The sequence below is a fragment of the Homalodisca vitripennis genome, chromosome 5 (assembly GCF_021130785.1).
Source record: "Homalodisca vitripennis isolate AUS2020 chromosome 5, UT_GWSS_2.1, whole genome shotgun sequence".
Lineage (NCBI taxonomy): Eukaryota > Metazoa > Arthropoda > Insecta > Hemiptera > Cicadellidae > Homalodisca > Homalodisca vitripennis.
Window position 1 is genome coordinate 39561530 of NC_060211.1, and position 12604 is coordinate 39574133.

A 12604-nucleotide genomic window follows, 5' to 3' on the forward strand; every position below is an offset into this window, starting at 1 on the left:
AACAAAATTTAAAAAATATATACATAATGGAGATGGACCTATGGAAAATTATATTCTACTCTTGAGATAAGAGTAGAATATAATTTTAGGCATTTGAATTTCTTCATACATTGGTATGAAGAAATTCAAATGCCTCTATATTTCCAAATGTCTATACTATTTTGATACATGTAAATTTTTATTTATTTATGGAGTCACTTGACGATGAATTCCGTGACAACGGATGTCTAGGCGAAGAATAAAAGTTAATATTTGAAAAATGTGTAATCTTAACTAGTGGTATCAAATTAAAATCTTCCGAATTGCTCGAAAAATTCACTTTGAAATATGTTTAGCCTACTCACAACTTTTATAGGTTATATGGTTGTATTCCTGTTTCGGGAAACTAAAACTTTTACAAATGAACCATGTTTGTGGGTTTGTATAAACTCTGATTCTGGCTGATTGCTGATTTACAAAAACAGGGGTTTGCGCCGTTCATGTGATTCTAAAATTCAGCAACTCAAAATTTGCTTGGATATTTCTTAAAATAGGAGCTTTATGTTCCACTTTGTATTTATAGAAATTTAAATAAAATCTACAAAACCTAGCAGCACCACAACATCTAAGATCTAAATATAAATAAAATATATGTATATCAAGACGGGTTAAAATAGAAATTTCACCATTCCCCATGCATGTAAAAAGGTAAACTATAAATTAGAGAATCAAGGGATTGACTTGGTGAACAAGGGAAAACGTTTTATGAAGTGGTTGTTGGGAAGTATTCAATAACTACTAAGTGTAAAGTTTTACGGCATTTTCAGTGACACTATTCGCGTCAATGGCAAAGAAAATTGACTTGCAACTGGTCAGACAGGTTTCAAACTCCCATTTTCTCTCTAGAGCCATCCTACTATGCAAATGAGTTTACAATACTAGATAGCTCTCTAAAGACATTAGTGATCAAACCCTGTGGAGTGGTATTCTGTTCCGTAACAGGCGCCAACTCGAGAGGTGTGTTTCGTTCTTCACCATGAATTATTATCATAGAAGAATAATAATTCAAGTTTTGCGAGAAGTTAACAGAATTTAAGTGAGTATACCTTGTTCTTAACTTTTTCTGGCAACTTTCTCAATCAATTAAAACTGTATATTGACTACAATATTGCTTTTACCAACTTTGTGCTTAACTATTTGTACATGAAATGGAAATAAGTTTAGCTAAAATTTATCAAACATCGTTTATTTTTATATTTCTTTTCCTATCCCTCTCTGTCGCATATGTTACCTCTTTTGAGAACTTTTATTTCATTTTTTTTTAGTTTTATTTATTCTATTTTTTCACCAATGTTTAGTGTTTTGGATGTTACGTTGATTGTTGGTTGTTGATGCTGGTTTTTATATTCTTGAAGGCGTGAATTGCTGATGAGCGTACATTGAATTGTTGATGAACGTAGGTTATTGATGGAATGTTAATTGACGTTGAACGTAAACCGTTGTAACGTACACTGTTCGGGGTACACAGGTTGTTGATGGCCGGAGATTGATGGTGGACGTAGATTGTTGCATGGTGAATTTCCTAGCATTCCTGGAATTTAAACCATCGATGGCACATTTGTGAATATTATTGAATAATGGTTTTACTGTTACAGGAAGAATAATAATGTTAAGAAAGATACATTTAAAACCTATAAATTAAAGTGTTTTAAAGGTGTGATGGTATATATACACGATAAGAACAAGAAGTGAATTGAAGCAAAAGGATATTAGTTTTTTTAATGATCATCTTGCAGGAATTGAACTTATTGATTGAATTATGTTTAAATGGGTTAAGCTGAAAATGTTTCTATATTGTCTTTACTTAATGATGATGTTCTTCAGTGTTATATCAGGTACAAGGTAAAGGAAGTAGTAGTATAATTTGAGTTTTAATAATAATGTAAAACAACTATCGTTGTAAAACCTTTTGATTTTCTAGTGGCACTTAATGGATTTTCTTAGTGAATCCTTCGCTTTGCTCATTTGTTAGTTAAATTACACATTGTATTGTTTCGAATCAAAGATGATCAATTATGGGAAGATCATTAATTTTAAGTTGTGGTTAAATATTCCTGCGTAAACCGTAAAGTTGTACATCACGGCTAGTTTAGTTTGTATATATTATAAGTTTGTATTATTATATATTATAAGACACTGCACACACTGAACGTAATGCTGCATTTAAAATTTTACTCTAAGAAGAGTAAGGACAAATATACTATTATTTATTTTTATAATTTGTTTAAAATTGTTGTATGTGACAGAATTGTTAGATGGAATAGTAGGAGGAGAATACCAGTGCCTGTTTGAGGTACGAAAATGTGCTGCTGCTGCGATAATCCACGGGGCAGTGTCTAAAGATGGTGCCTAAATACCACATCCAGTACGAGCCGATACGACATCTACGTCATGACCTAGATGTAAATCTCTTCCCCGGAGGTAAAAAAACACCATGTCCATTTTTTATGAAATTGAGTTGAGTTATGTCCATGATGAACTTTTCTTGCTGTTCATAGTGGTTGCTAGAACACTAGCCCAGACATCATTAATAGCGAAAGTACGCAGTAGGAAATATCACCAGGTGTACTTTTAGTTGGGAGGTAAACAACACCAATGTGGACACACAAGAAAGAATTTTGGGGGAGGGTATAATACTGATATAAATAGATATAAATGATGATATAAATAAAACTGATATTTCCCAAAGTGGAGTACAAATTAAGGCCCCATTTTGTTCCTTAAAAAGTTCTTGACCCTTATATATATGTTAAGAGCGATCTTTCAGCAGTACATGTCAGTAATACTGAATTATTTAAATAATAATAATAACAGTCGTTTACTAAAATAGTAATTGAAACTATTTAAAATTGGGGGAGGGGTCTAAACCTCTTGCACCCCTGGCTGGCTACGTCCTTGTAGATACATTGTTTTTATTTTTATTTCATTCCAATGGCAAATATAATATATTTACAAACATTAAATAACACAAAAAATACGATAAACTACAAATTAATTACATAACAATGGATAATAATCTATAACAATCCATTAGGAATATACAGTAACCTGTAACGAATTACACAGGGTGAAAAGGTCCAGCACCGGCTTGGTAACTCACGAATGATTACAGGTAAAGCAATAAAACTTGATACATCATTACTGCACCTATACATCTACTCTTTGAAGTAACTACCATTTGTTGACATGTACAGAGGATGGGCCCGCATTTACAAAGTTGAACTTTTACAACTTGAGCCAATATAAGAATATTAAACTGTCTAAGAACAGGACGATACATGGTTTGAAACTAGGCGATATACTGTAAATTTTTCAAACTTTAGATCAGCGTAATTTTTTAAAGATTGAACCCTTTGAGGTCAGATTTGCGGCAGTGTACTCTACTAATAAAGACCTTTTATTTGATGTACTACTCGTCCTATACTCTCATTTACGATTTTCTTCTGACTCCTTGCGGGCCATCGTGGCCATTACATGACAAAAAATGGTAGTTACTTATAGAGTAGATGTATAGGTGCAGTAATTTACCAAGTTTTATTGCTTTACCTGTAATCTTTCGGGAATTATCAAGCGTGGGACTTTATTTACAACCTGTATATAAATACGTAAATGAATTTTATTGTTTGCAATGGTGTGCAAAGTAAAAACTATAAACAATATTAATTACAGAAAACATAGAGAGTAATGTGCAACCTATTACATATAACATAATTTGGCTTCAATATAATATCAATATTGAATATTATAAATATTCAGAAGCATATTGGAAGACCCTCAGGACTCTTCTTCGAAATTTTGAGGCATTGAAGAAATGACTGGTATGGTAGAAATTTTTCCCCAGTCTCATTATTCTCGTAATCGGGCCATGGAAGTCATGACCACGTGAGTAGTGACGCCTGTCAAACAGATCAAGTCACCGAATCCTTGATGGAGTACGGAAATTCACTTGGGAGAGGAGCATTGGATAGTCGAGCAAAGAAATTGTAAATCGGTGAAATCACGGAGAAGATCCTGACTTTAAAGATCCGGAAGAAGAAGCTCAGCCTGAAGTTCAGCAAGTGACACGTTACAAAAGTGTTGTCTACTTCTTATTACTACTTACTAATTTAGCAGGTAAAATATGAGCTACTCTTTTGACTTCTGCTGGGAACTTGGCAACCAAGTAAGAGTACCCTGTTAAAGTCACAACAACTGAATATCTCATAATGTCTTATCCACTAGATTGCTTAGAAGTTAACAACACTATGCCTACGTCTTGTTTTATACCTTTTAAAATCTTTAAAAGTATACAACACTATGTCCACACTGTATTGTATTATGTCAAAAAGGTTTACGTTGTTTAAGGATTACTTATTACGTTTCAAATAATATTAATCAGAAAAAACAGTGTATCAAAATTCCATAATGAAATTCAATAATTCTTTTTTCCAATAGTTATAGTTACTAATGCAATAATTACTAGTAATATATCATATTAATAAACAAAACAATTGTAGTTAAATTTATTATTCATTTTAAATAAAAAACCTTCAAGTTGGAAGCTTGTTATACTTTTTATAATAAATTAACCTCATCAATAAATTGAAATATATAACAATAATCGTACTACATCGACAAAATGTCAGTATCAGGCGGATGCCTCAAATATAATGTGTTTTTGAAAAATGTAATTTAAACATTCAAATTAATTATACAATAATGAAAATTGTCCCAATAATTACATGAAGTTTCATGAAACCCAGTTCTTATAAACAATTTTGTTTGATTTTGATTTATTTGGGTATAATTTAATGCTCAACAATGTTATTAAAATTTGATAATAAATTTGAGAAAAAGTTCTCTTCTGAAAAATTACAGTTATGTGACAGGTATTACATTTTAATAAGGTTTATATATAGTTTATTATACTATTTGGTCGAATACTACTTTTTAATATCACAAAGAAATCAAAACTGATAAATAAATGTGCAGTAAGTTTCCTATACAGCAGTTTGGAAAACTGTAAAATTTCACCTTTACGCTTCTCAGAAAATCAAAATATCTACAACTCATAGAGGTAAACGTAATACTTTGTAAAATTAAAATATGATATTTATTCTAAGAATTATTAACAGCAAATAATTTATAAAATGCTAGGTAGATTGTAATAGTTTATTTATTTTATACTTAACAATAGTTTGTGGTGAAGAATAATGTTCAATAAATGCAACACTAACACGGAATTCACTCTCTCGCCCTTATTTAGAGGAACGCATGAAGAGATACCCTTCATGCGAAGAAGAGATATCTCTATACCTCTAAGAGATATCTTTGAGTTCCTGATTACATATCAAAAGAAGTGACATTAGAGTTGGAAGGAAAATTGTAAATTTTCCATTGGTAAACAAGGGAAGACTATCGCAAGAAATATGCAAGAACTTTTGCTTTAACTCCTCAGCAATTAATTCCATATTTTGGATCTGCATTTGACCTGAAGAAAATAAGTAGTTGCGTCCCTTACTGAATCGAATCCTGTTACCTTGATTTTAACCCATAAGAACGTTAAATCTCAAGCACTTTTAAGATCATATTTTTAACGATAGAAGTATGGGACACATGACTCATTTAAAATATATGATTGATGGGCGTCAAAATACTATTTAATTTTTGATATTTTTATATATTATTAATAAAATCGCAACCTAGTATTGTACTTCATCGTTTTAATGTTCAAAAAGTATACACTTTACAAGGAAATTAAAAAACATTCGATTGTGTATATTTAATTATATCTGTAAAATAAGGTTTAACATTGTTCCCTTGGGGGAAACCTCAAAGGGCGTTTCACTCCATCCGGCTCTTAAACGGATTTACCTTCAGCAATCTTGATTTTTTAGTAATTCGAAACTATTCAAGGACAACGAAGGGAGGAAGCCACGCTGTTGATGCATAGCATTTTGAATCCTTGAGTCGACCATGCAGTTAGATTACAAATAGATCGCACCAAAGATCTAGATTTTGGAGTGCACTACTGCAACTTAAGAGAGGTAGTTGTGATACTTATTTCAGAAAACTGTTTAGAAAAATATTCAAAACATAATTTGGAAATAATACAGATTAAGGTAATCTCAAACCCTTCCGATTCTTTAATGGTGTTTAGAAGTTAGAGGATATACACTTAACGTCTTGTGAAAACTGGATACTACCTAGATAGGAAAAGTATAAACGATAATTTGTTTGTTGAATTTATTATTAAAAATAGTGAAATACTTAATTAATTTTTTTTGTAATTGTTTATTTCCTTTTGAAAAAGTTAGATCTTAATCTAAGCTAACCATGCTAAAGGTAACATAATTCTTGAAGTAATTTCAAAATCACTAGTCGCTTTAATCTAGAGCAGATTTATCCGTACAGACTTGGAAGCAAATAAGTAGTTTTGTTTTAGCTGTTTCTAAATTGCTAATATTAGTTTACAGTTAGCCACTATTTCAATTTTTACTTTTTTGTGATATTCAAAGTTATATCCAATGCTATCAGACGTTTATAAATTCTATACTCTAATTTGAAAAAATGTAAAGATCCCATCCTTGTGTTCTATTAACAAGGAAGGAGTATAGCACTCCACGTACATGTTCCTTGCAAACCCAAGTTTCGCTGAGTTTTCACGAAAATTTCAATCAAATTTCAAAATTTACTGCAGATATGTTTATAATTCACAAAGAAAAGAAATTTTTACACCTCCCCAAAAGATCTGAGAAATTGTGCCAGCCCGCTGAGCGGAAGGCTTCAATGGCGCTCAGCCAAATCCCATGGATGGACATACACCACCATAAAACTCATTCTTGTCTATGTAAAAATGAAGTTTAATGCAGAATTGTACAGATCTTTCTCGACATACCTTACGGCTAGTTAGGTCATATGATTGTATTCAGTTTGTGTACAAACGATTTTCTCGATGGTTATCTTTAAGTACAAAGTAAACGCACAGCCAAATCCCATGGATGGACATACACCACCATAAAACTCATTCTTGTCTATGTAAAAAATGAAGTTTAATGCAGAAGTGTACAGATCTTTCTCGACATACCTTACGGCTAGTTTAGGTCATATGATTGTATTCAGTTTGTGTACAAACGATTTTCTCGATGGTTATCTTTAAGTACAAAGTAAACGCACAGCTAAATCCCATGGATGGACATACACCACCATAAAACTCATTCTTGTCTATGTAAAAATGAAGTTTAATGCAGAATTGTACAGATCTTTCTCGACATACCTTACGGCTAGTTAGGTCATATGATTGTATTCAGTTTGTGTACAAACGATTTTCTCGATGGTTATCTTTAAGTGCAAAGTAAACGCTCAGCCAAATCCCATGGATGGACATACACCACCATAAAACTCATTCTTGTCTATGTAAAAAATTAAGTTTAATGCAGAATTGTACAGATCTTTCTCGACATACCTTACGGCTAGTTAGGTCATATGATTGTATTTCAGTTTGTGTACAAACGATTTTCTCGATGGTTATCTTTAAGTACAAAGTAAACGCTCAGCCAAATCCCATGGATGGACATACACCACCATAAAACTCATTCTTGTCTATGTAAAAAATGAAGTTTTAATGCAGAATTGTACAGATCTTTCTCGACATACCTTACGGCTAGTTAGGTCATATGATTGTATTCAGTTTGTGTACAAACGATTTTCTCGATGGTTATCTTTAAGTACAAAGTAAACGCACAGCCAAATCCCATGGATGGACATACACCACCATAAAACTCATTCTTGTCTATGTAAAAATGAAGTTTAATGCAGAAGTGTACAGATCTTTCTCGACATACCTTACGGCTAGTTAGGTCATATGATTGTATTCAGTTTGTGTACAAACGATTTTCTCGATGGTTATCTTTAAGTACAAAGTAAACGCTCAGCCAAAATCCCATGGATGGACATACACCACCATAAAACTCATTCTTGCCTATGTAAAAATGAAGTTTAATGCAGAAGTGTACAGATCTTTCTCGACATACCTTACGGCTAGTTAGGTCACATGATTGTATTCAGTTTGTGTACAAACGATTTTTCTCGATGGTTATCTTTAAGTACAAAGTAAACGCACAGCTAAATCCCATGGATGGACATACACCACCATAAAACTCATTCTTGTCTATGTAAAAATGAAGTTTAATGCAGAATTGTACAGATCTTTCTCGACATACCTTACGGCTAGTTGGTCATATGATTGTATTCAGTTTGTGTTGACAAAACGATTTTCTCGATGGTTATCTTTAAGTGCCAAAGTAAACGCTCAGCCAAATCCCATGGATGGACATACACCACCATAAAACTCATTCTTTGTCTATGTAAAAATTAAGTTTAATGCAGAATTGTACAGATCTTTCTCGACATACCTTACGGCTAGTTAGGTCATATGATTGTATTCAGTTTGTGTACAAACGATTTTTCTCGATGGTTATCTTTAAGTACAAAGTAAACGCTCAGCCAAATCCCATGGATGGACATACACCACCATAAAACTCATTCTTGTCTATGTAAAAATGAAGTTTTAATGCAGAATTGTACAGATCTTTTCTCGGACATACCTTACGGCTAGTTAGGTCATATGATTGTTATTCAGTTTGTGTACAAACGATTTTCTCGATGGTTATCTTTAAGTACAAAGTAAACGCACAGCCAAATCCCATGGATGGACATACACCACCATAAAACTCATTCTTGTCTATGTAAAAAATGAAGTTTAATGCAGAAGTGTTACAGATCTTTCTCGACATACCTTACGGCTAGTTAGGTCATATGATTGTATTCAGTTTGTGTACAAACGATTTTCTCGATGGTTATCTTTAAGTACAAAGTAAACGCTCAGCCAAATCCATGGATGGACATACACCACCATAAAACTCATTCTTGTCTATGTAACAAATGAAGTTTAATGCAGAAGTGTACAGATCTTTCTCGACATACCTTACGGCTAGTTAGGTCATATGATTGTATTCAGTTTGTGTACAAACGATTTTCTCGATGGTTATCTTTAAGTACAAAGTAAACGCTCAGCAAAATCCCATGGATGGACATACACCACCATAAAAACTCATTTCTTGTCTATGTAAAAATGAAGTTTAATGCAGAATTGTACAGATCTTTCTCGACATACCTTACGGCTAGTTAGGTCATATGATTGTATTCAGTTTTGTGTACAAACGATTTTCTCGATGGTTATCTTTAAGTACAAAGTAAACGCTCAGCCAAATCCCATGGATGGACATTACACCACCATAAAACTCATTCTTGTCTATGTAAAAATGAAGTTTAATGCAGAAGTGTACAGATCTTTCTCGACATACCTTACGGCTAGTTAGGTCATATGATTGTATTCAGTTTGTGTACAAACGATTTTCTCGATGGTTATCTTTAAGTAGAAAATTATGTTAGAAGAAAATAATGTCCTAAAAGAAGCAAAGTTTAAACTAGAAACCAGAATTATTGATAATGGAATCAAAGTTAGGGGAAATGGAAACCAATTGAAAGAAAGTACATTGACAAAGTTGAATTGCTGCTACAACAGACTGCTGAATTACAGGATCGACTTGAAGAAGAGAAGAAACTCCGTCAAGAAACACAAGCTATCTCTGAGGAGCAGGACCTTGAACTATGCCAACTCATCAACAATCAATCAAAAACAATAGACGAACAGAAAAATACAATTCTTACTCTACAAAAGAAAATTATAAGTCAGGGCGCAATAAATAAAACATACCAGAACTCATACACACAAACCAATACCCCAGTGAGTGACAACACAAAATATTCTGTAAGCTCAGCACAACTTTTGATTGACCTTGAAGAAATTAAAACTAAACTTAACCAGATGGAGGCAGATGCTCAGGTTTCTGAAGACTGATTTGAGCCAGGAAAATAAATTGTCCACTGCAATGCAAAATAGTCAATCTCTTAAGAAAATAAAATGTACAGACAGAAAAAACTAATGTTTATAGTGTCTCTCTCCAAGCTGCCAAATACGCACAAGTATATTCAGAAAGAGGTGACTGGGACACCTGAGTCGATTCTATTCATGACTCCCACAACAACCTCGGCTGAGGAGACTGACTCCGAGACACACATACCTACCACGGCTGAGACACCTGTGATTACCGCAGCAGAAAAGACTATGAACATTACAACAAATAGTTCTGAAAAAACCTCAGTAAAGACTACTTGGAATACCCTGACTGACACCAAAACATGGCTACTGCGGCTGAGAAAATTACGACTGCAGGATCCAAGACATCGCCTACTACCGCAGCTGAAAAGCGCATGTCTACCGTGGCTGAAACGAACCTAAACTGTAGCTCTCCATTTCAATCCTCTCAAGTTTCCCCTCAGGGGAAAAAAACCACCCCATACATCCACAAAACTAAAGGATGGTGAAACATACCAAGATTTCTTCAACAAAAAATATTGACAAGGCCAGGAAACTGCGGAATGAAATACTTACTGCCTCAAAACAAACCATAACGCCGGTAACAAAACCTGTTCATCAAACTCCAAATAGAACTACTACAAAACTAACTAAGAAACCTTTTTTAGCCCTTCGCCAGTGGAAAGAATACAGATACAAAACAAGAAAATTTCACAACTCACACCACCACAGAAAATACAACGGAGAAATAGTAAAAGGGATATAGAAGTACTGAGAGTATTCCATCAAAATGTAGATAGAATATCGAACAAGGTAGATATACTAAACGACACTCTACAACAAATTATGAATCCCGATGTGCTGGTACTTACTGAACATGGCCTAAACAAAAATAAATTGAAGGAAACAAGACTAGACGGCTATGTCCTTATGGAGAGCTTCAGTAGAGAGAATCACCTCAAAGGAGGGACAGCATCTATGTTGGGAAGATCTAGCAGGTAGCACATCCAACTTAAACATAGCAGACTGGAGCACTGAGCCTTATATGTGATAGTGGCAGGAATAAAAATCACACATAGACAAGACAGACTACCACACATCATTGGGGTGTACAGACCCTGAAGGAGACTTTACCACAGGCAGTAGGATACCCTGTCAAATGTATTGGAGGAAATCCCAACATGGAAGAGCCTCAGTAATAGTAATGGGAGACATTAATGTTGACTGTCTAGGCACTGGCCCGAAACAATCAATCTTAAATGATACACTTACCAGTTACAACATTATCAGGCTAAACCTACCACCGCCAACCAGGATTACAGACCACAGCTCCACTTCAATAGACATGATCTGCACAAATCAACCGGACTCCAAAATAAGAGCTACAGTAATACAAGCTTATGTCTCAGATCACACAGGCCAGCTATGCAGCATCTATGATAAAGATAAGTCTCAACTACCCACAAACAGTAATAGAGGGAAGACAATTCAGTAACAGGGAATATACTGCTGCTGAAACACCTCCTACAAAAGGAAACCTGGGGAAGATGTAAACGGACAAGAGTCTGTTGAATCCTCTTACGACTGTTTCATAGAACCCTCACATATAATAACTTAAATATAGCATGCCCCAATATCAGAAAACCAAATCTCACAAAAACGAAAGCCTCAGATACATGGACTATGAACTAAAGCTGAAGAGAGACAGCTTCCTCAAAGCCAAAGAAAAATCTATACTCTTACGGGGAGCGAGCAAAAAATAAGATCGACGCTAATACAAGGAAAAAAGAATACGATCTCCCACCTAAAAAATGTAAGAAAACAAAGAGCAGCAGATTTTTATTAAAGACTCAGACAACAAATCTAAAGCTATGTGGAAATTAATCAATAAAGAAAGGTCAAATAACAGCTGTGGAAATTGAAACTGTACAAACTACATGTTTAATGGGAGAACAATAGAAAACCCAGCTACGATCACTGACCATTTTGAACTCATTCTTTGTGAATATAGCCAACGATACCTTGGCAAATATTGAAAGACCTGACGTAGAAGTACCACACACACTAGATGACTCAATACTTGGTAGCCTCTTCTTCTGACCAACTGACAACCAGGAAGTGAGCAAGATAATAAAGACAATGAAAACAAAACACTCCGCTGGTCCAGACGAGATATCTCCAGCAATAGTGAAAAAATGTGAGGAAGAATTGGTACAGCCACTAGTTAACATAATGAACAAATCGCTAGAGCAAGGTATTTTCCCCGCAAAACTCAAGCTAGCCAGAGTGTACCCGAAACTCAAAAATGGAGATCCTACCGATCAGGGGAACTACAGACCAATATCCTTACTATCTACTTTCTCTAAGATCTTAGAGAAAATTGTATTGACCAGACTTTCTACATCACTTCACCATAAACAACATTCACATGAAGGGACAACATGGTTTTACAGCGGGGCACTCCACAACCTCCGCGATTGCCAGCCTCGTTGAATTCATTATCCAAGCTACAGAAGAAGGAAACTCAACATCAGCAATTTTCCTAGACTACAGTAAGGCTTTTGACTGTAATCAACCATGAGATGTTACTAAGTAAACTGAATAAACTGGGAGTCAGAGGCCTAACTGCCAAATGGTTCAAAAGCT